Raw genomic sequence first — 20,450 nt, forward strand, 5'->3', positions numbered from 1 at the left:
CTCCTTCCAGTAAAATCTGACTGCCCTTGCCATCTGGGAAGGGTCGTTCTCTGTCCAATTCATGTTATTACATTTCACAGCAGTAACCACAGAAGGTGGTAGGCAATGCATTAACATAGCACAGTATTGAGGGGAATTCTGACCAGTTTGATACAGCAAATCGCCTGACTGCCCCCGGTAGATTTCATTAAAACGCCCCAGACATTCCTATGGCTCGTCAATCTTCCTAGGTTTTAGGTCTAAGATAACAGAAAGATTTATGGGCCTTTGAAATGTGCTATTCAACGCATTCAAGATCTGTGTCCTTCTTTTCTCTATTTGCTCTCTTTTTTTTTTAAAACTTAAAAATGTTTGAAAATTCAAATTGAATTACTGCAACTTGCAAGCTTAGCTCTGATCTCAACTCAGAACTAAATTTACAATTTGCTTAACACAAACTTGTATAACATTTACAACTTAATTATTTCTTTATCTTAACAATTTTTCTTTTAACAAGTTTTTTTTTCTGTTACATACACATAAGTATTAGCAAAATCAACTATCATAAGTATTAGCAAAATCAATTATCATCTCCAGATTGACACTTTTTAAAATGGTGTCCATGATCTTCTTTAAGTTTCTATTAATCTCCAGATAAAATGAGATAAACCTTATTTCAAGTAAGTAAAATTTAAGATTCTGGCAATTTCAATCAATTGCTTTCGAAAATAATAACTTTTATCAAAGAGGTGGAGAAACCCACTGGTTTCCTTTAATTAATTCAAAACGTAACTTTGCTGGTGTTCACTGACTCAAAGGAAAGGTATCCGATTACACTGCAGACTGGTGCTGTTATCTCAAGGCCTGAGTGAGAAGCACTGTCTGTTTTCAACTCCGCCTGCTGCTGTTAACCCTTTGAGAGACTTCTGCTTCAACCTCACAATCTCAACTAGACCTCGGAACTTTACAGTCCAAGGAGACAATTTTAGCTTAATCAACTATATATTTAAAACACTCACACATAGAGTTGAACCATCTTCAGATTTAAAAACAGTTATACTGGACTGAACCCCCATCTATTGAAGTCCCATCAGCCCCTGAACCCATATAATAGACTGAACCTTTATTATTTAAAGTCCCATCAGCCTCTGAACCCTGATAATAGACTGAACCTTTATTATTTAAGTCACATCAGCCTCTGAACCCTGATAATAGACTGAACCTTTATTATTTAAGTCACATCAGCCTCTGAACCCTGATAATAGACTGAACCTTTATTATTTAAAGTCCCATCAGCCTCTGAACCCCGATAATAGACTGAACCTTCATTATTTAAAGTCCCATCAGCCCAAAACCCTAACCCAAGCCGAAACAACAATATGAAATCCCATCAATTAAAGTGCTAATCCCCAGACTGACCTGTGATTTCGTCGAGGCGGTCTTTCTGTGCCAACCGCGAGTGACCAGACTAATCAGACGATAAGAAGAGGGGAACAATCAATGCTGGTCGTTTTCCATTTCTACATTGAGGGCCCTTTGTTCCCGTCCTCCTGTGCATAATCAGTCTAATTCTGATTTCGCAGTTGGATCAGGATCGCCCAGAGAAATCCCGGGTTTCGGCACCAAATGTTGATCCCCAAATTTCTTTCTCTGTCAGTCTGGCCTCAATAAAAGTTGAGACGGATTCGCACGTAAACAGAAGTTATTTATTTAGCTTGCAAGCTTGAATCATCTTACAGAAATGTAACAGGACATCCTGCCTCTTACACTCCAGAAAACGACTGAACTAACAGACAAAGGGATCTCTGCAAAATCAGTTCAAATGGTATCAAGTTTCACATACTCGACAGACATAGGTCAGCCTATGTCCCTCCTGACCTGTTCGATCTATTCTGATTGGCTCACTTCCAATCCCTTTCTCTGGCCCCTATCAATGCAGTCTCACTCTCATAGACACACCTCTTCCTGCTTTTTCCATGCGGTCTCAAATTCCTTTGTCCCTAACTGCAAGAATCAAAGTGGCTTATTTCTACATTACATTAACTAGTAACTCTAAAGTAACTATTTTATATCACATTCGTCATAATTATGCAATGAAAATTTTGAACTCACATTCTAAGTGGCGCTATGTCAAAACAGGGACATGCATTACAAAATTTTAAAAAACGGTACCTCTAACTGTCCTCAATAAACTACACTCACTAAACATTCAGTCATATTAACTTCCTAAACAATACAAAATAATAGCAGCATTTACATTTTTCCTGGCTTGGCAGTCAAGCACAGGGGTGTACAATATTTCCATTTCTTTATTTACTAAAGATGTAACACAAATGGTCTTTATTGTAGATCAAGGGGTTCAGGGGCCTGGTGAAAGCCGAAAATAGGGGATCTCATTCTGTATACCGGGGTGCTAGCGCGGTAGGCTCTCCTTCGCCATTTCCTCATGCGGAGAGTCTGCACGATGCTGCAGAGTATCGCCAACACTAATAGGGATTCGACTACGTAGGAAAGGGAGTACCACGTTATGAGCTTATCACACCATGATGGTGTGGTTTCATAGATTATCATAGAATTTACAGTGCAGAAGGAGGCCATTCGGCCCATCGAGTCTGCACCGGCTCTTGGAAAGAGCACCCTACCCAAGGTCAACACCTCCACCCTATCCCAGTAACCCCATCCAACACTAAGGGCAATTTTGGACACTAAGGGCAATTTATCATGGCCAATCCACCTAACTTGCACATCTTTGGAATGTGGGAGGAAACCGGAGCACCCGGAGGAAACCCACGCACACACGGGGAGGATGTGCAGGCTCCGCACAGACAGTGACCCAAGCCGGAATCGAACCTGGGACCCTGGAGCTGTGAAGCAATTGTGCTATCCACAATGCTACCGTGCTGCCCTGGTGTTGCCTGTTTCTGGGCTCTGGATGCTGTGGGGAAGTGAATCACTAACGGCCGGGGGGGGGGGGGTTGGGGTCAGGGGGTTTGCGTTCGCGCGCAACCGAATACACATCATAATAGTGGTGATCAACACTGAGGATGTTCTCATTGTTCTTCTTCTTTCTCTTCTCTTCCTTTCCGTTTTGTATCTTTTCCTGGAGCTTCTGGGGTTCTATGGATCAAGCATAGTATCTGTTACTATCTTGGTTAATATCTCGTGCGTTAGTATGTCTGTCCTTTAGTTCCAATTCTCCCTTTACAATTTGTCACCATGTGTGACTCCCTCATTTGTTTTTTTATAAACCAAATATTCAGGACAAGACACACTTAAAAACACTGAAACAGTGCGAACCGTCTCACAGGCTGTGCGATTTACCATCCAAATGTTTGAGGATGTAAATAGCATAGGGATGGCAACCTAAGGGTTGCCTGAAAAGAAAAGAAAACTTTTTGAACCAAAAGTGCTGAAATGAGGTGCGTATGGGCCGCGACGGGTAAGAATTGGATGGAATCCCCGGGTAGCTCGGTGATCAATGCCGTGTGTGCTCTACACGAGCGTAGCTGACCAGGGGGGGGGGGGTGGGGTTCAGTGTAGAGGCCATGGAAGAGTGCTCGCCGGGTCAGGGAATGAAGACAACGCAGTGATGTGATCCTTCGCGCTTCGCGTTAGGGATCATAAGGAGGGAGTGTAGCCACCTGGGTTGGCCACTTCCCGACTTAAAATGGAGAACCGCAAAGACTGAAGGAAAATTCAGCCAACACAGGCAAAATTGAGCAAGTGCAAAAGTCATGTGTATTGAAACTTGCAAAAACCAGACAGCACTGAAACCAGCAGCCATCTGCATAGTAATGAGCGATTCCAAGGCACAATCGCAACACTTAAGGTGAATAAAGCCAAGCCAGACTCCTCGGCGCCAGCAGGAACCAAGACAAAGGAAGGCCAACGGACATTTAGGGACCGCCCAGCGATCAGGGAACAACTCCAGTATTGGAGAAATCGATCCAAGTGATCGGAACGCAGTCCAATCATTTGGAACCAGGTACGGGGTCCGCCCCGAATGGTGAGAAGCCCCTGGGGACTGCACTGTAAATTCTATGATTCTATGACCCATTGCTTTCCGAGGGTTCACATTCAACAAGGCCGATCTGACTTTGGAAGCTGTGACGATGGGTTTGAGTGTGTCCGAGGCTGCTGGGGCAGTCGACAACAGTTTGTGGTTTGTGCTTGAAACAAGGATAGAATTGAGTTTATCAGGGAGGGGTGCGCTGCTGCTGGAGATTCCACTCGGCTTTGCTTTGTAGCCCGTTTTGTTGTTTAAGCCTTGCCACAATGGACAAGAGTCCGTGTCGTTAGTCTGTGACTCCAGCTTAGTCTGGTATTGTCTCTTGACGTCCCTGATGGCTTTGTGGAGGTTTTACCTAGATTTCCTGTATAGGTCAGGGTCGCCTGTCTTGAACGCCTCAGACCTGGCCTTCCCGGTTAAACCATGGTTTCCGGTTGGGGAACGCACGTACTACCTTCTTTGGCATGCAAACGTCTATACACTTGCTGATGAAGTCTGTGATGGAGGTGGAAAACCTATTTAGGTTGGCCGCTGAGTTCTTGAATATGGACCAGTCCACTGACTCCAAGCAGTCGGGTAGGAACTCTTCCATTTTCCTCGGACCAGCTTTGCTTGACCTTGTCTGTTTATATGCAGGGAGAGGGAGCACCATCTTGCGGTCTGATTTTCCAAAGTGCGGTTGGGGGATGATCGGTTGGGGCCCTTGATGTTTGCGTAGCAGTGGTCAAGGATGTTGGGGCCCCTAGCGGGTCAGGAGATGTATTGGTGGAATTTTGGCAGTATGCTCTTGAGGTTGGCCTGGTTGAAGTCCCAGGCCACGATGAACAATGCCTCCGGGTATTCTGTTTCATGGTTATAGCGGTGTACAGTTCGTCAAGCGCCGCCTTCACTTCCGCCTCGGGTGGGATGTAGACTGCTTTGATAATGGCTGAAGTGAACTCCCGTGGAATGTAGTATGGATGGCACTTCAGTCAGGTATTCCAGGTCCAGGGAGCAGTACTTTGCCAGGGTCGCAACGTCAGGCACCAAGAGGAGTTGATGAGGTGGCAAACCCCTCCACCCTTCGCTTTGCCCAATAATACTGTACAGTCCATCTGGTGAATTGAGAAGCTATCTGGTTGTACGGCCCGATGAGGCAGGGGTGAGCCATGTGTCTGTGAAAACAGAGCACACAGCGGTATCTCGCTTCCCTCTGAGGTAAGTCTAGTGTTAAGCTCGTCCAGCTTGTTTTCGATCGCTTGGATGTTTGCCAGGTGTATGCTGTGGAGAGGAGACGTGAAACCGCGTTGTTTTAGTCTCACCTGCAGACCGCTGCATTTCCCTCGCTTCCTCGGTTGGCGGCTGTTTCTGGATGGTCCTGTGCCCTGGTTTCACATGCCAATAATGATGGAACTGTTCCACAATGTACCCGAACCAGCAGCTTTTACTCCTCCACTTCCCCTTCCTTTTTCCCTCCCTCTCCACCTTTTGCTTTCCCATGTTCTTCTCCTTTCTCCTCCTCCTTTCACGGTGCCAGGGACCCGGTTTTGATTCCAACTTTGGGTGACGAGTTTGCACGTTCTCCCCATGTCTGCGTGAGTTTCCTCTGGGTGCTCTGGTTTCTTCCCACAGTCCAAAGATGTGCAGGTTAGGTGGATTGGCCAAGCTAAATTGTCCCTTAGTGTCCAAGGATGTGCCGGTTAGCTGGGGTTACGATGATTGGGCAGGGGAGTGGGCCTGGGTGGGGTGTTCTTTCGGAGGGTCAGTGCGGACTCGATGAACTGGATGGCCTCTTCCTCCACTGTCAGGATTCTATGATTCTTTTCCTCTCTCCAACGTACCTCTTGCTCCTCTTTTCCTCCTCCTTGACCACTTCTGCTTCGCCCTCTTTCTCCACTTATTCTGACAGCCGATCTTTATTTTCTTCCAGACTTTTTGTTTAGACTCATTGACATTCCTCAGCATGCCTTTCTGTCTCTTTGTGTATTATTTTGGCTTTTTTCCTCACTCTGAACTCTTGCTTCATATTATAGAATTCCTCGTGTGTGTCTGCGTGTGGGGGGTGATCTCATGATCTCAGACAGAACATCCAATCTGCAGGAGCAGTTAATACTGCCCTGCTGATCAATGGCTTAATACCCATTGCAGGAAAAGTTAATGATGTGACAAATGGGCGGCACAGTAGCACAGTGGTTAGCACTGTTGCTTCACCTCTCCATGGTCCCAGGTTCAATTCCCGGCATGGGTCACTGTCTGTGTGGAGTCTGCATGTTCTCCCTGTGTCTGCGTGGGTTTCCTCCGGGTGCTCCGGCTTCCTCCCACACGCCCCGAAAGATGTGCTTGTGAAGTAATTGGGACATTCTGAATTCTCCCTCCGTGTACCCGAGCAGGTGCCAGAATCTGGCCACGAGGGGACTTTTCACAGTCACTTCATTGCAGTGTTAATGTAAGCCTACTTGTGACAATAAAGATTATTATAACTGCAGATAAATGACACATTATGAATGGTAATTGAATGAAACAGAAAATAATTTAAATGTGCAACAAATTCAAAATTTTGATTTACCAAACATACATGATTCAAAACTTCAAGAATTGTTTATAGTTTAAAAGTGTATACGTGTGTCTGTAAAACATTGCTTTGCATTTTTGTCATTACTTCCATTACATCTGAACTCTTTATCCCAGGGTAATTCCAGTAATAAATGTTGACTCTAATGCCACTTACTGAAGATGCTCTACATTAGAATGCAGCCATGTCTCTTTAGTTTCATGCCCTTGTAGAGTAGATTAATGCCATTGATTAACTTGTCCCAATGGAAGTCAAAGCTGAGTGTTTATCTGAATGTGTTTACAAAATTCATGATGCCTGAAAGGAATTTGCCCTTGAAGTGATCGGTTAACTTCACTCTGATTAACTGTGGGGGCTTTGGGCATTCTAAGTGTGACTGCGGAGGTGGTTAATGATGTTTCGATCATTCTCAGGTGAGAGTTGCATCGAGAGAATTCACTGATGACCCATGTGCCTTGCTGAAATTATGTGGGCTGGTTAATGCTGCCCAAGCTCTCCTTACCACTCCTTACCCTGAGATGTGCAGGTTAGGTAGACATCCAAAGGTGTACAGGTTAGGTGGAGTGGCCATGATAAATTGCCCTTAGTGTCCAAAAAGGTTAGGGGGGAAGTGTACGTAGATAGGGTGGACGCATGGGCTTAAGTGGGGTGCTCTTTCCAAGGGCCGGTGCAGACTCAATGGACCGAATGGCCTCCTTCTGCACTGTAATTCTATGATTCCATGATTCTGGCTGGCGTTGCTGATGTGATATATCTCTTGCAGAATCTCATGGTTGTAAGTAAATTCAGGTGAAACCCAATTCTTTCCAGTTAAAATCACACATTCCCGATGCTAACACAAGCTCATTTTGCTGCTATGTTATTGACAGGTCCAGAAGTCATTTGCATCATGGATAAGCATGAAAGTAAGGGTGAACTGACCAAAGTCTACAGAAGATTTAGCCAAGTTGGATATTCTTTGTTTCCTGCCTGTTCTCCAGAATCTTTCCACCCAGTATTAATTAAATCTGCCTATGCCCTCCTTAAATTTAATAATAAAAATAATAATAATAATCTTTTTAGTGTCACAAGTAGGCATACTTTAACACTGTAATGAAGTTACTGTGAAAAGCCCCTAGTCGCCACACTCCGGTGCCTGTTCGGGTTCACGGAGGGCGAATCCAGAATGTCCAAATTACCTAACAGCACGTCTTTCGAGACTTGTGGGAGGAAACCGGAGCACCCGGAGGAAACCAGAGCATTCATGGGGAGAACGTGCAGACTCTGCACAGACAGTGACCTAAGCCAGGAATCAAACCTGGGACCCTGGCTCTCAATATCTCGGCATCCACCGCACTCTGGGATAGTGAATTCCACAGATTCACGACCCTTTGAGAGAAGTAATTTCTCCTCATCTCAGTTTTAAATCTGATACTCCTTATCCTAAAACTATGACTTTTCGTTCTAGAATGCGACACAACAGTAAACATTTGCTCTACGTCTGCTTGGTCAATACCTTTTATCATCTTGCTACCTCAATTAGATCTATTTTCATTGTTCGAAACTTGAGAGACTTAGACCTAAACTGCTCAATCTCTCTGAAGACAAACCACTCATCTCTGGAATCAATCTAGTGAACCTCCTCTGAGCTGCTTCCAATGCAACTACATCCCTCCTCATAAGGGGACCAAAACTGCACACAGTACTCCAAGTGCTGTCGTACCAATGTCCGGAACAGTTGGAGAAAGACTTCCCTACTTTTATACTCTATTTCCTTAGCCATAAATGCCAAAATTCTATTTGCCTTCCTTATTACCTGCTGTACTTGCATACTAGATTTCTGCGATTCAAGCACGAGGACACAAAGATCCTTCTGCACCAAAGCACTCTGAAGTTCCTCTCCATTTAGATAATAATTTGCCTTTTTTTATTTTTCCAACAAATGGATAATCTCACACTTAAACTCCAATTACCAAATTTTGTGCCACTCACCTACCCTATCCATGTCCATTTATAAATGTCTTATTCCCACATTGCAACTTACTGTCACACCTATTTTAGTGTCATCTGCAAATTTGGCTACAGTACATTCTATCCCTACATCTAAGTCATTAATACATATTGTAAACAGAGGACTGAATCCTGTGGCACCCCACTCGTTCCACCTTGCCAACCATAAAAAGATCCATTCATCCTGATTTGTCTTCTATCGGTGAACCAGTCTTCTATCCAAGCTAATAAATTACCCCTAACCCCATGTGATCTTATCCTGTGTATTAACCTTCTATGCAACACCTTATCAAAAGCCTGCTGGAAGTCCAGGTATACTACATCTACGGGATCCTCATTATCCACTTGGCTTGTTATATCTTCGAAGAACTCGAGCAAATTAGTCAAACATGATTTACCCTTCATACAACCATGCTGACTCTGATGGATTGCATTTTAACTTTCTAAATGTCCTGTTATTACTTCCTTAATAATGGATTTTAACAATTTCCCAACGACAGACTATGTTAAACTAACTGGCCTATGGTTTCTGCTGCCCTCCCTTTTTGAATATGGGTGTTATATTAGCATTATTCCAATCCACTGGAACCTTTCCCACATCCAGGGAATTTTGGAATATTATAACCAATGGATCCACTATGTCTGCTGCCATTTCCTTTAAGACCCTAGGAAGTAGGCCATCATGCCCTGGGGACTTGTCTGCCTTCAATTCCAATAGTTTCTTCAGTACATTTTCCTCATTGATGATGATTGTTCTAACTTTCTCTTCTACTGCCTCTGCATTACTTGTTACGATTGGGATGGTACTAGTGTCCTCCACCGTGAAAACTGAGGCAAAATATTGATTTAGTGTCTCCATCATTTGTGTTCCCCACTATGAAATCCTTGGTCCCATCCTCCAAGGGACCAACATTCACTTGGATTGGATTTGTTTATTGTCACGTGTACCGAGGTACAGTGAAAAGTATTTTTCTGCGAGCAGCTCAACAGATCATTAAGTACATGGGAAGAAAAGGGAATAAAAGAAAATACATGATAGAACAACACAAGGTATACAATGTAACTACATAAGCACCGGCATCGGATGAAGCATACAGGATGTAGTGTTAATGAGGTCAGTCCATAAAAGGGTCATTTAGGAGTCCGGTAACAGCGGGGAAGAAGCTGTTTTTGAGTCTGTTCGTGCGTTTTCTCAAACTTCTGTATCTCCTGCCCAATGGAAGAAGTTGGAAGAGTGAGTAAGGCAGGTGGGAGGAATCTTTGATTATGCTGCCCTCTTTCCCCATACAGCGGGAGGTGTAAATGGAGTCAATGGATGGGAGGCAGGTTCGTGTGATGGACTGGGCGGTGTTCACGACTCTCTGAAGTTTCTTGCGGTCCTGGGCCGAGCAGTTGCCATACCAGGCTGTGATGCAGCCAGATAGGATGCTTTCTATGGTGCATCTGTAAAAGTTGGTAAGGGTTAATGTGGACATGCCAAATTTCCTTAGTTTCCTGAGGAAGTATAGGCGCTGTTGTGCTTTCCTGGTGGTAGCGTCGACGTGGGTGGATCAGGACAGATTTTTGGAGATGTGCACCCCTAGGAATTTGAAGCTGCTAACCATCTCCACCTCGGCCCCATTGATGCTGACAGGGGTGTGTACAGTACTTTGCTTCCTGAAGTCAACTACCAGCTCTTTAGTTTTGCTGGCATTGAGGGAGAGATTGTTGTCGCTGCACCACTCCACTAGGTTCTCTATTTCCCTCCTATATTCTGACTCGTCGTTATTCGACGGTTGTATCATCAGCAAACTTGTAGATGGAGTTGGAACCAAATTTTGCCACGCAGTCGTGTGTGTACAGGGAGTAGAGTGTGTACAGGTTAGGTGGAGTCACGGGGCTAGGGCGGGGAGTGGGCCTAGGTAGGGTGCTCTTTCAGAGGGTCAATGCAGACTCGATGAGCTGAATGGCTTCCTTCTGCACTGCAAGGATTCTATGGTTCTATTAAAATTACTCATGATTATTGTTGTACCTTTCTTACAAGCCTCCAATATTTCCTGGTTTATACTGTGTCCCACTGCAGAACTATTGTTTGGGGACTTGTAGATTACATCCAGCAGGGAATTCTTTCCTTTGCTATTTCTTATTTCTACCCAAACTGATGCCACGTCTTGATCTCCAGTCCTTTATCAATTCTCATTCCATCACTGATCCCTTCCTTTGCTAACACATCTACAGCATCTCATTTTCCTGTCTGTCTATCCTTCCGAAATACTGAGTGCCCCTTGGATATTCAACTCCCAGACCTGGTCTCCTGGTTACCGTGTATAAGTAATCGTCACCAAGATTTACCCCATTGTCTCTATTTGCACTGTTAGCTCATTAATTTTACTCTGAATGCTTTGTGCATTGAAATACAAAGCCTCTAAGTTTGCTCTGTTCTCGAATTTCCCTCCTCTTCTACAATTCCTTGTTGCAATATGATGTACACTTGTCCTGTCCCTTCCTCCTTTTATTTTCTGGTAACAATCAGCCTCATCATTGACCTGCACCCTTACCTTCTCCTTCAACTTGGATTTTCTAATGTTCCATACAACTGCTCCCCCCCGCCTCTCCCCAACTATTTAGTTTAATGACACTATCCAAAGAAGAGCAGGCAAGATCACCTCGCTATTCTGGCCAATACTTATCCCTCATCCCAACTTCACTGCAAAGTACATCATCTGGATATTATCACATTGCTGTTGTGGGATCTTGCTGTCCACAAATTGGCGGCCATGTTTCCTACATTACACCAATGACTGCACTTCAAACAGCATTTCATTGGTTCTGAAATGGGCTCTGGGATGCCATGAGATTGTAAATGCTGGTAGAGAAATGAAAGTCTTTCTTTCTTTCTTGAATGGCATTATGTATGAAAAATTTGGCAATTTACATTCCTTAGGCCAGGGATTGAGGGCCACATCAAGGGTGAGCGGGTGGGGGGGGGAGAGCATTATTTTTGAAGATGGTGGCCAATTAGTTCGCTAGCTTGATGTATGTACAAAACCTAATTCTTGAAGCTTGAGGTTGCACAATTTACTCTGTAAATTGCGCCGTGTTTTCTGGCAGTGGGATTTTCCAGTTCTGCCGTGGTTTACGGTGTTTTGTACGGCTAACCCCTCGTGCTACTGGCCAACCAGGACGGGGAGGGGAAGACTGTGTGTTACAGACTGTGTGTTACAGACCTTTGTCAGGACTGGAAGGTCCCGTCGATGGAACGACTGGAAAATCCCACCCATTATATAAATGCAAGTCTTCCTATTTTTTTAATTCATCATGGGTTTCCATCAAGGTTTTCCTGACTGGTTGCTGTGATTTGACTAAGATTGCTGGATATACAGAATAACCAGGGTCGAGCCAGCTGATTGGGAAAGTCTGAGGAAATTTCCAGGAAACCTATCTGTGTTTTTTCTCGTTTTTAGAGTGTTGGGTACAATGGATTGTGAATTGGACAGTTACAAATCCTTCTGATAATCCATATGAGCATCAACCAGGCACTGTTTAGTCAAGTAGTTTCAGTTACATTTCACATAATAGGAATTTATCTTAGCAAAATGGATGTCTGATATATTCTGGAACACACAGTTTCTAACCAGAACAGATGTGCCACGCAAGAACTGAAAATATCACATTTCTTTCCAGAAAAATGGTGCCGTGAAATAATATTTATAAATAAAATAAGCTTATCCAATAAATCAAGCTTTCTTCCAAGTTGCAATGCCTATGCCTTTATTGGCAAAATACCCCCAGAACCTCAATCAGTTCTGATCATTCCAATTTTGACAATGTCACAGTGATTCCTTTGCGATATTTATAGTTGTGCATTGTCTGTTCAGTCCTTGATGTGGTTTATTTTTCTCTCGTTCTTTCTCACTAACACACTGATAAACCATGTGGTCTGTAGCAATCTTTATAGATTTTTATAACTCACTAGTCCATACATTTTAATGGCTTCTGGACAGGGCCGAGTGCAGTATTATATCACATTAATGTTAGGTTTCACGAAGGAGCTGCCTTCTCTTTATCAACCAGTTCAGCGACAGTGTTAAAGTTACAAATTAAGCTGTGACTACGAAGGGAGAATTTTTTTTTGAGCAGATGGAGGGAGCCAATCTGATATCGGACACCAACAACAAACTGCATTAATCTCATACTTTTAACTTAGTAAAATGTTTTGAGGTGATTCACCTACAATGAATGGCCATAGGTTGCTTTCCCCTTTGAGGAGGGGAGCTGACTGGTGGTGATTTAACCTGAGGACCACCACACCTCAGGCGAGGGGCAAGGTTAAGAAGGTGGGGCCTTCATGAATAACCTCAGCCAGTACAGGAATTGAACCCACGCTGCTGGCCTTGCCCTGAATCACAAGCCAGCTGTCCAGCCAACTGAGCTAAACCAGTGTGGTAGTCACCACTGTTTGTATATATGACGTATATGAGAAGTAATACGGTAAGTCTCCTGTACTACAGGTACGGGGGTAGATCCCTGCCTGCTGGCTCCGCCCAGTAGGCGGAGTATAAATGTGTGTGCTCACCGAGCTGCGGCCATTCCGGCAGCAGCTGTAGGAGGCAAGACATCTCTGCTTAATAAAGCCTCACTTACTCTCTAGTCTCGTCTCGTCGTAATTGATAGTGCATCAATTTATTAAGCAGAGATTTTACAGCGATGGACCTACGCATCAAGCCAGATCACCTGCAGCTGCACCCTCAAGCAGACAATCCCATGTCGGCCTTCGACCACTAGCTTGCTTTGAAGCCTACATCGGATCAGCGACAGAACAACCCTCAGAAGCACAGAAACTCCTGATCCTGTACACACGGTTGAGCTCCGATATTTTTCCCCTTATCGGGGACGCGCCCAACTACACTGAGCCCATGGCGCTTCTGAAAGAGAACTACACCCGGCCGATCAACAAACTCTACGCCAGGCACCTCCTGTCCACGCGGCAACAAATCTCCGGTGAGTCATTGGAAGAATCTGTCGAATCTGCGTGGAGTGCAAACCGCACTTCTACCGACTAGAGAGGGCGCATCTGATAAAGGCTTCCCGTCCCTTTGAATGCCTCAGCATGGACTTCAAAGGCCCCCTCCCCTCCACCGACCGCAACACGTACTTCCTTAACGTGATTGACGAGTACTCCCGGTTCCCATTCGCCATCCCCTGCCCAGACATGACCACAACCACCGTCATCAAGGCCCTCCAAAGTATTTTTACACTGTTCGGTTTCCCCGCATACATCCACAGTGATAGGGGATCCTCCTTTATGAGCGACGAGCTGCGCCAGCTCCTGCTAAGCAAAGGCATCGCCTCGAGCAGGACGACCAGCTACAACCCCCGGGGAAATGGGCAGGTAGAAAGGGAGAACGGAACGGTCTGGAAGACCGTCCTGCTGGCCCTTCGGTCCAGGAATCTCCCAGTCTCCCGTTGGCAAGAAGTCCTCCCAGTGGCCCTTCACTCCATTCGGTCCCTGCTATGTACTACCACAAACCAGACACCTCACGAACGTCTCCTGGTTTTCCCCAGGAAGTCCTCCTCTGGGACCTCACTCCCCACCTGGCTAGCGACACCTGGACCCGTCCTGCTGCAGAAACATGCGAGGGCACACAAGTCGGACCCGTTGGTCGAGAGGGTCCACCTGCTGCATGCCAACCCCCAGTACGCCTACGTCGCGTTCCCCGACGGACGCCAAGATACGGTCTCCCTTCGGGACCTGCCGCCCGCCGGAGCCCCACCCGCGCCCGTGCCACTGCCCCCCCCTCCCACCCCCCCCCCCCCCGCAGCACCTGACCGGAGGGTCAGTATTGCCGCCGGAACCCCTACCCAGCGCCGAACAGGCACCAACGCCCCCTACAGGCGCCCTGCCCATTTTCCGCTCCTACAGCGCCGCCTAGGGGTGACGAAACTGCCTGGGAGGAAGTCACCACGCTCCCGGAGTCACAACCGCCGGGGCCCTCACCAGGATCGCCGCCGAAACTTAGACGCTCCACAAGGACAAACAGGCCACCCGATCGTCTGATTGCAGCACCATGGAAAAAATAAACAACACAAGAACTTTCTCCATTACCCTCGACAACATGGTACCTGCAATACCTGGTCCTACCATGCAAAGGCGACAGTAACACTGGCCATCACCCCGCTGGGTCCTTTATTAACAGGGGGTGAATGTGGTAATACCAGGTATTGCAGTACCTGAGAGGTGAATGACCATTGGCTAGACCGGGGGGTCTACCATTGGGTAATGTATATAGCCCCGCCCTGCGAGGCGGGGTATAAGAACAGATGCCGTCCCAGCAGTCTTCACTTCTGTACCATCGCTGCTGGGTACAGTTCTATCTGATTAAAGCTGAATCGATATGACTCCTCGTGGTCTCAAGAGTATTGATTGTGCATCACGGAGCAAGATCAAAAATGATAACAATTTGATCGAGCTCTCCACCTACAATTACGAGATTTTGTATCGCCCCGGTAAGCTCAACGAGCTCCCCGATGCCCTGTCCCGAGGTACATGTGCCAGCGCACAAGTGGACCGACTCCGGGCCCTACACGATGGTCTCTGTCACCCAGGGGTCACCTGGTTCTTTCACTTCATAAAGGCCCGCAACCTACCCTACTCCATTGTGGAAGTCAGGGCGGTCACCAAAGACTGCCAGGTCTGCGCGGGGTGCAAACCGCACTTCTACCGGCCAGACCGAGCACACCTGGTGAAGGCCTCCCGTCCCTTTGAATTCCTCAGCATGGATTTCAAAGGGCCCCTCCCCTCCTCCGACCGAAACACGTACTTCCTTAACGTGGTCGACGAATACCCTAGATTCCCCTTCGCCATTCCATGCCCGATATGACAGCTGCCACAGTCATCAAAGCCCTCAATAGCATATTCACTCAGTTCGGTTTCCCACAGCGACCGGGAATCCTCCTTTATGAAATGAAATTAAATGAAAATCGCTTATTGTCACAAGAAGTCTTAAAATGAAGTTACTGTGAAAAGCCCCTAGTCGCCACATTCCGGCGCCTGTTCGGGGAGGCTGTTACGGGAATTGAACCGTGCTGCTGGCCTGCCTTGGTCTGCTTTCAAAGCCAGTGATTTAGCCCTGTGCTAAACAGCCCCTAAGTGATGTGCGGCATCAATTCCTGCTCAGCAAGGGCATTGCCTCGAGCAGGACGACCAGCTACAACCTGCAGGGAAACGGGCAGGTGAAGAGGGAGAACAGGATGGTCTGGAAGGCCGTCCTGCTGGCCCTACGGTCTAAAAATCTCCCGGTCTCCCGCTGGCAGGAGGTCCTCCCCGACGCCTTCCACTCCATCCGATCGCTATTTTGCACTGCGACTAATGCAACCCCCCATGAACGTCTCCTTGCCTTCCCTACACGCACAAAAAAACAAAACAAACAACAACAACAAAAAAAGTTAGAATAAAATAACTGGGAGGGTATTATGTACTGGCTCAACTACAGCAGCTCTGTACAATTGGCAGTATTGTTTTTAGCACATAAGTAGGCATTTGTTTGTGGGGGTGGGGGGGGGGGGTGGGGGGTGGTACATATACATTTGGGCGCCGGGGAAACAATTATAGAACAATTACAGAGGGCAATACGCGAATGGATGTGCTGTGGTGTTGTCGCTTGCTTCTCCCGGACGGATTTTGCTGCCGTTGTCGTCTCGCGATCACCTCCGCTTCAGCCGTTCGTCCCGTCTTTCGCCCGGATTTTCCTTGTTCTCTGCTCCTGTAAATGCCAAGTTTGTTATTGATTCCCGTGCCCTCCTTCCGGCTGTCATTCCCTTGCCTCCCCCCCACCTCACTGGTTCCCCTCTATTGTTCCCTGTCTCCTCCCTCTTCCACCCCCCCCCCCCGCTTTCCCTCCCCTTCTCCAATGGTTCGCCTTTCTTTTCTCTTAAGTTTAGCTGCTATCCCCCCTCCCCCCCGGTCTATCCCTCCCTCCCCCGCCTCGACTACTTTCCCCTGGTTCTTGGCTACCTGGCTATTCTTCCTCTTGTTCGTTGGCCACAAACAGGTCCCGGAACAATTGGGTGAATGGCTCCCACGTTCTGTGGAAGCCACCGTCTGACCCTCGGATGGCGAATTTGATTTTCTCCATTTGGAGAGATTCTGAGAGGTCGGACAGCCAGTCTGCAGCTTTGGGTGGTGCTGCTGACCGCCAGCCGAACAGGATTCTATGGCGGGCGATCAGGGAGGCAAAGGCAAGGGCATTCACCCTCCTCCCCAGGAATAGATCTGGCTGGTCTGATACCCCGAAGACCGCCACTTTCGGGCATGGCTCCTTCCTCACCCCCACCACTTTGGACAATGCCTCGAAGAAGGCTGTCCAGTACCCAGCAAGTCTGGGGCAAGACCAGAACATGTGGGCATGGTTGGCCGGGCCTCCTTGGCACCGTTCACATTTATCCTCCACCTCCGGGAAGAACCTACTCATACGGGTTCTTGTTAAGTGGGCTTTATGCACCACTTTTAGTTGCGTCACGCTGAGCCTTGCGCACATGGGGGTGGAGTTGATCCTATGCAGTGCTTTGTTCCAGAGTTCCCACCCTATTTCAATCCCGAGGAACTCCACCCATTTCTTTCTTGTTGCATCCAGTACGGTGTCGGCCCTTTTTCCCAGTTGGTCATTGTAGCGCACAAAGACTCCGTGAGACGAATAGAGTGAAGTCGATGAGGCTTTATTAAGCGTGTCTGTTCCCCCGCAGCTCGATAGTAGAATGGCCTGCGGGGGAGGACTCCGGCTTCTTATACTCCGCCTTCAGGGCGGAGCCAGAGGTCAACGGCCAACCAGGACCCGGGATCTGTCAGCCAATGACATTAGGGCTTCCAGTCCCACATGACCCCTAATACATACTACCACATTCACCCCTTGTCAAAAATGAACCCGGCGGGGTGATGTTTCGCATGGTGGTAAGGGTTTACAGGGCTGGTCCTGGGAGGAAAACATTCACATGGCAATACAGTATGTACAATTTTGTCCTGTTTCAACTATTTACAGAAGGTATCGGGAGAAAAGCAAAATGTTCTTGTGAAAAGTCCATAAATTGATTTAGATCGACGCCACGAGTCGGTCGGGCGGTCTGGTCGTCCGTGTCGATCGCCTCGGCCCCGGTGGTGGTGGTGGTGCTTGTACCGGTGTTGTCGTCTCCGGGAGCCTTACGGTTTCAGCTTGGGCTTTATTCTTGGTCGGGCCTGAGGGGAGGGGAACCGATCCTCCTGGGAAGGGGGCGGTCGCGGGGTGCGGCAGTGGCAGGAAGGGGGGGGGTTGGGTGAATGGTGTCGGGGGGGGTGTGTGTGTTGCCGGCGGGCGCCAGATCCCGCAGGGAGACCGTGTCCTGTCGGCCGTCGGGGTACTCCACGTAAGCGTACTGCGGGTTCGCGTGGAGGAGGTGAACCCTTTCGACCAACGGGTCCGCCTTGTGTGCCCGCATATGCTTTCGGAGCAAGATGGGTCCTGGGGCCGCCAGCCAGGTCGGCAGCGACGTTCCAGAGGAGGACCTCCTAGGGAAGACAAGGAGACGCTCATGAGGCGTTTGATTAGTGCTCGTACATAATAGCTACCGGATGGAGTGGAGAGCGTCCGGGAGGACCTCCTGCCACCGTGAAACTGGGAGGTCCCTGGACCGTAGGGCCAGTAGGACGGTCTTCCAGACTGTGCCGTTCTCCCTCTCTACTTGCCCGTTCCCCCGGGGGTTGTAGCTGGTCGTCCTGCTTGAGGCTATGCCCTTGCTGAGCAGGAACTGGCGCAGCTCGTCGCTCATGAAAGAGGACCCCCTGTCGCTGTGGACGTATGCGGGGCAACCGAACAGTGTGAAGGTGGTGTTCAGGGCTTTAATGACTGTGGCCGCGGTCATGTCAGAGCAGGGAATGGCGAATGGGAAGCGGGAGTATTCGTCCACCACATTAAGAAAGTATGTGTTGCGGTCGGTGGAGGGGAGGGGCCCTTTGAAATCGAGACTAAGGCGTTCAAAGGGGCGGGAAGCCTTAATCAGGTGCGCACCATCCGGCCTGAAAAAATGCGGTTTGCATTCCGCGCAGATGTGGCAGTCCCTTGTGACTGTACGGACCTCCTCTAAAGAGTATGGGAGATTGCGGGACTTGATAAAGTGGAAAAACCGAGTGACCCCCGGGTGGCAGAGGTCCTCGTGGAGGGTTTGGAGGCGGTTAATTTGTGCGTTGGCACATGTGCCGCGGGATAGGGCATCGGACGGCTCGTTCAGCTTTCCGGGACGATACAAAATCTCGTAGTTGAAGGTGGAGAGCTCGATCCTCCACCTTAAGATCTTGTCGTTTTTGATTTTGCCCCGCAGTGCATTATCGAACATGAAGACTACCGACCGTTGGTCGGTGAGGAGAGTGAATCTCCTGCCGGCCAGGTAATGCCTCCAATGTCGCACAGCTTCCACTATGGCTTGGGCTTCCTTTTCCACTGAGGAGTGGCGGATTTCTGAAGCGTGGAGGTTTCGAGAGAAAAAGGCCACGGGTCTGCCCGCTTGGTTAAGGGTGGCCGCTAGAGCTACGTCGGAGGCGTCGCTCTCGACCTGGAAGGGGAGGGACTCGTCGATGGCGCGCATCGTGGCCTTTGCGATATCCGCTTTGATGCGGCTGAAGGCCTGGCAAGCCTCTGTCGACAGAGGGAAGGTCGTGGTCTGTATTAGGGGGCGGGCCTTGTCTGCGTACTGGGGACCCACTGGGCGTAGTATGAAAAAAACCCCAGGCAGCGTTTCAGGGCTTTTGAGCAGTGCGGGAGGGGAAATTCCATGAGGGCGCGCATACGTTCGGGGTTGGGGCCTATTGTCCCATTGCGCACTACGTAGCCCAGAATGGCTAGCCGGTTGGTGCTAAAAACGCACTTGTCCTCGTTGTACGTGAGGTTCAAGGCTTTGGCGGTCTGGAGGAATTTTTGGAGGTTGGCGTCGTGGTCCTGCTGGTCGTGGCCGCAGATGGTTACATTGTCGAGATACGGGAACGTGGCCCGCAACCCATGTTGATCAACCATTCGGTCCACCTCCCGTTGGAAGACCGAGACCGTCTGCCTCGAAAGCTGTGTACTTGCGGTCACTTGGGCGGATGGGGAGCTGATGGTAGGCGGACTTGAGGTCCATGGTGGAGAAGACTTTATATTGGGCAATCCGATTGACCATGTCGGATATGCGGGGGAGAGGGTACGCGTCTAGTTGTGTGTACTGTTGATGGTCTGGCTATAGTCTATGACCATCCTTTGTTTCTCCCCTGTCTTCACTACTACCACCTGTGCTCTCCAGGGACTATTGCTGGCCTGGATTATGCCTTCCTTTAGTAGCCGCTGGACTTCGGACCGAATGAAGGTCCGGTCCTGGGCGCTGTACCGTCTGCTCCTAGTGGCGACGGGTTTGCAATCCGGGGTGAGGTTCGCAAACAAGGACGGGGGTTGCACCTTGAGGGTTGCGAGGCCGCCGATAGTGAGTGGGGGTATTGGGCCGCCGAATTTGAACGTAAGGCCTGTAGATTGCACTGGAAATCTAATCCCAGTAAAGCGGGGGCACAGAGTTGGGGAAGGACGTGTAGTTTGTAGTTTTTGAACTCCCTCCCCTGCACCGTTAGGGTAACTATGCAGAATCCTTGGATCTGTACGGAGTGGGATCCTGCAGCTCGGGAAATCTTTTGTGCGCTGGGATAGGTGGTCAAGGAACAGCGTCTTACCGTGTCGGGGTGGATAAAGCTCTCCGTGCTCCCGGAGTCGACTAGGCATGGTGTCTCATGGCCGTTTATTAGCACCGTTGTCGTCGTTGTCTGGAGTGTCTGGGGCCGAGCTTGATCGAGCGTAATTGAAGCGCGACGTGGTTGTAGTAGTGGAGTGGGGTCCGTTGTTGCCGTCCAAGATGGCGTCGGGGATGAACAAAATGGCTGCCCCCATACATCGCACA

The sequence above is a fragment of the Scyliorhinus torazame genome, chromosome 16 (genome assembly GCF_047496885.1).
Source record: "Scyliorhinus torazame isolate Kashiwa2021f chromosome 16, sScyTor2.1, whole genome shotgun sequence".
In the NCBI taxonomy this organism is placed as follows: domain Eukaryota; kingdom Metazoa; phylum Chordata; class Chondrichthyes; order Carcharhiniformes; family Scyliorhinidae; genus Scyliorhinus; species Scyliorhinus torazame.